Source organism: Nelumbo lutea, chromosome 2 (genome assembly GCF_056320005.1).
Source record: "Nelumbo lutea isolate HS-2025 chromosome 2, American lotus-T2T, whole genome shotgun sequence".
Lineage (NCBI taxonomy): Eukaryota > Viridiplantae > Streptophyta > Magnoliopsida > Proteales > Nelumbonaceae > Nelumbo > Nelumbo lutea.
In genome coordinates, this window is record NC_142685.1 from 106584391 (window position 1) to 106589197 (window position 4807).

General features: G+C 37.7%; 1 non-coding gene across 1 annotated transcript; it reads right to left on the reverse strand.

The window, feature by feature from the left end:
* Positions 1-2234: 2234 nt before the first annotated feature.
* LOC148872552 (small nucleolar RNA R71) lies at positions 2235-2341 on the reverse strand. The gene has a single exon (XR_016108548.1). It is a non-coding gene; the product is annotated as a small nucleolar RNA R71 (small nucleolar RNA).
* Between the last annotated feature and the right edge of the window lie 2466 nt (positions 2342-4807).

The following is a 4807-nucleotide window of genomic DNA, read 5'->3' on the forward strand; positions in this document are numbered from 1 at the left end:
TCCCCACATTCCTAATTTGAAAGGCTATTGATGAGAGTAGAATTTATCATATTTTTATCCCCAATTATTATGTCTTTTATACTAAATTAGCATCTAATTGGATTCATATTTCTATTCAGGGCACGAAAGAAGGCATCAGGAGCAAAGAAAGACAAATCGGATGATTTTTCACAGTTTTGACATCGTTTAGTAATCTGTGCCTAACTCACGTATCCAAACTCCGAATGGGCTGATTCAAGACCCACTAGAAAGATAAGAGAAAAATCCACAACTTTCATGTTTTGGGCTTTCACAGATTCGACCTACATCGAAGTCAAATCCGGGTCCAAAGTAGGGGCAATTTCGTAGGAAGGCCCAATCCGCAACTGAAGCCCAACTTGCAGAAAAGCCTGGCTGAAGCCCAATTCGCAGAGGAGGTTTAATACGAATTCAAGAACAAGAAACTGAGAAGAATCCTTCTAGATCTAAATTCTTGATGTAATCTTAGAGAGATAAGAGGATTGGGTTCATTAGATAAAAAGATAAGATTGGAATTAGGATAGGACTTTCTATTTTTGTAAAGATCAACTTCAAGAGGAAGTAGGAGACCACCCCCTCCCCTTTAATCTATATAAAGGAGGGGGCGGACTAGCTTTAGGCATCACTCAATCACTCACTTCCTGATTTGAATCAAGAAGAAAAGAAGCAATCAACCAAGAATTTCCAAGAGTTCAAGAAATGTGGAGGAGGAGATCAAGAATTCAAGAATCCCCAAGAACAAGGTGGCGGCAAGAAGAGGAGATCTCAGCACCATCGGCGAATTCAAGAGTTCTTTCTTTCTTTTTGTTTGCTTTAATTCTTCCATCATGAATTGATTTGTTTCTTGCTAGGATTGTGGAAAGCCTAACCATGATAATGAATATATTTTTATCTCTATGATTTTTCCAAGATTGTGATTTCCATTTAGTCTATGAATTATTTGCTTAATGCGATTAAGAGTGGCCATCTCTTAATTGATTCGGTGTATATGAATGAATCGGGAGAGGAATTTATATACTTGACCACATAATTCGTGGTGTGAATTAAATGGTATATAGGGATATATACACATGATTCATCTAAATATTTGAGTTTTTCTTGCACTTAATAAATTTCTATTATTGAGAACTCTAGTCGAGGGATCGAGGGGTTACTTGATAGAAATAGGTTTAATATATCTTGGGAAAGAATATTAAATAAAATTGGGAAAAACTTCAGCTTATGGGAATAATAGTTAATCTTGGTTAATCGAACCCATCAATATTCATTACATTGGTTAGGTGGACCAAAGGTCCTAGCGATTTTATCATTTGCATATTCGATTAGTGATCTCCCTTGCTTTTATTTTCTTTGCTCCAGTTTTATTATCAGTAGTTCTTGCTCAATTCCAAATTTTGATTATCCAAATAATTAGGGAAAACTGTGATTCTAATACTTATTTTGTTAAATTCCTGTGGGAATGATATTATTATACTATTTGATAATTAGTACACTTGCTAGGGTTATATATTAATAGCTATCAAGTTTTTGGCGCCGTTGCCGGGGATTTAATCCTAAAATAATATTAGAATTTGTTAACCTTGATTAATTTGGACCCCTTATTTCTGTTTTTATTATTATTCTATTTTCCTTTTATTTCTATTTTTATTTTTATTTGTTTGTTCAAATTCTTGCTGGTTCAGATTTACTAGTGCATGACATGCACTAGACAGGAAGGATTAGTTGAATTCGATCCTGAGATTGAAAGGACCCTTCGCTTGTTGCAAAGGGACAACAAAGGAAAAGCAAGAGAAGAGGTTGTTATTTGCGAACCAGCCATAGAGATTGAAGGAGAGATGGCAGAAGGAAATCGCACCCTCTTGGACTATGCTTGTCCAAACATTGATGGGGCGACTTCCAGCATTTGCAAGCCCACCATCCATGCAAACAATTTTGAAATAAAGCCTGCAATAATTCAAATGATCCAAACTAGTATTCAGTTTAGTGGGTTACCAAGTGATGACCCTAATGCACACATTGTTAACTTCCTTGAAATATGTGATACATTTAAACACAATGGAGTTAGTGATGATGCAATTAGGCTTAGATTATTTCCTTTTTCATTGCGTGATAGAGCTAAAGATTGGCTCAACTCACTCTCTGCAGGAAGTATCACCATTTGAAATGATCTAGCCCATAAATTTTTGGCTAAATATTTCCCACCCTCCAAAATAGCAAAGCTAATTAATGATATTACTACTTTTGCTCAATTTGAGAGGGAATCCTTGTATGAAGCATGGGAAAGATTTAAGGGGATGCTTAGGAAGTGTCCTCACCATGGGATACCAACTTGTTTTAAACTGGGAAAAATGTCATTTCATGGTTAGAGAAGGAATCGTTCTAGGGCATAAGGTGTCCTCCCGAGGCATCGAGGTTGATAAAGCTAAAATAGAACTGATTGAAAAACCACCTCCACCACAGTCATTAAAAGATGTTAGGGGCTTTCTCGGGCATGCCGGTTTTTATAGGCGATTTATCAAAGATTTCTCAAAAATCGCCAGGCCCTTAACAAATCTGCTAGTTAAGGATGTGCCTTTTGATTTCAATGATGATTGTTTGCATGCATTTAACATTCTTAAAGAGAAATTGGGTCAAGCACCGATTGTATCAACTCCTGAGTGGGAACTACCCTTCGAAATAATGTGTGGTGCAAGCAATGATACCTTAGGCGCAGTTTTAGGGCAAAGAAAAGATAAGAAATTCCATACCATTTACTATGCAAGTAGGACCATGAATGAAGCACAAAAAAATTATTCCACTACCGAAAAGGAACTACTTGCAGTAGTATTTGCTATTGAAAATTTCAGATCCTATCTGCTCTTATCTAAAGTTATCATATTCACTAACCATGCTGCCTTGAGATATCTGCTTGCTAAGAAAAATGCAAAACCTAGGCTGCTACGATGGATCTTGCTGTTGCAAGAATTCGATTTAGAAATAAACGACAAGAAGGGTAGTGAAAACATAGTAGCTGACCATTTATCAAGGCTGGATGAAAAGTATGTTGAAAATATTGTTACTTCAGCCTTACATGATGATTCCCAGATGAGCAACTCTATGCGATTAATGGTAATATCGAACCTTGGTTTGCTGATTTGGCTAACTTTTTGGCAGGGAAGGTGGTGCCACTTCACTTGACATATCAGCAGAGAAAGAAATTCTTCTCTGATGTCAAGCATTATTTATGGGATGAACCTTACCTGTACCGGATCTGCGGGGACAGACTGATAAGAAGATGTATTCCCGGGGAAGAAGTGTTGAGTGTTATAAAATTCTACCATGACAGAGAAGCAGGAGGTCACCATGGAACATCAAGAACTGCTTCAAAGATTCTCCAAAGCGGGTTCTATTGGCCATCACTCTTCAAGGATGTCTACACATATGTAAGTGCTTGCGATCATTGCCAGAGGACAGGTAATATCTCCCGACGAAACGAGGTGCCCTTAAATAACATCCTTGTTTGCGAAATATTTGATGTATGGGGCATCGACTTCATGGGACCCTTCCCAAAACCTGTTAATAATTCTTATATACTTGTGGCTGTAGACTATGTGAGCAAATGGGTGGAGGCATGTGCATACCCCACTAATGATGCTCGGGTTGTCATTAAATTCATGAAAAAATTCATATTCACTCATTTTGGGACACCTCAAGCTATCATAAGTGATGGGGGGAAGCACTTCTGCAACAAGCAATTTGAACAACTATTAAACAAATATGGTGTTACGCACAGAATTGCCACCCCCTATCACTCCCAGACTAGCGGCCAGGTAGAAATCTCTAATAGAGAATTAAAACAGATCTTGGAAAAGACGGTTACCACATCTAGGAGGGATTGGTCCTTAAGGCTAAACGATGCACTTTGGGCTTATCATACGGCATTCAAAACTCCAATTAGTATGTCCCCTTATCAATTAGTCTTCGGCAAAGCATGCCATCTACCCATTGAACTGGAACATAGAGCCTACTAGGCAACCAAATTTCTGAATTTCGATTTAAGAAATGTAGGTGATCAAAGAAAGCTCCAAATCAACAAATTAGAGGAATGGAGAAATCAAGCATATGAGAATACCTGGACTTACAAAGAAAAAACCAAAGCATGGCATGACTCCCGTATTGTAAGAAAAGAATTTAAAGGAGATAAAGTGCTGATCTATAATTCTCGTCTCAAGCTATTCCCTGGAAAGCTGAAAACCAGGTGGAGTGGACCCTTTGTAGTGGCTAGAGTATTCCTTCATGGAGCGATTGAACTGCACAATGGTAAGGGCAACACATTCAAGGTAAATGGGCAGTGGTTGAAGCATTATATTGAAGGAGAGCAACCCATCCACCATGGGTCCATTCTCTCCGTGAAACTGCCATGAAAGAAAGGAGAAAGTCAAGCTCATGACTTTAAAAGAGCGTTTGTGGGAGGCAACCCATTAAATTATTTGTTTGCTTTATTCAGTTTTTTTTATGAGTGTGTTTTTTTTTCTTTTCTCTCTCTCTCTCTCTCTTCGTATCTCACATTTGCAGGATCTCAACGAGACATTCAGGGAAGTCATCTTCAATCTCTCTCTCCTTGTTCTTGTTATGCATATTCCATACATTGAGGACAATGTTTATCTTGAGTGTGGGGGAGGATTAAGGGGTTGATAAAATTTTTTTGAACTCTAGTATGCTTTGATCATACTTTTTAACCTTTCCTTTTGAAATTTTTTCTCCTTAGAGACTTGTTTTTGAATTATTGCAAACCACCCTAAATCATGTG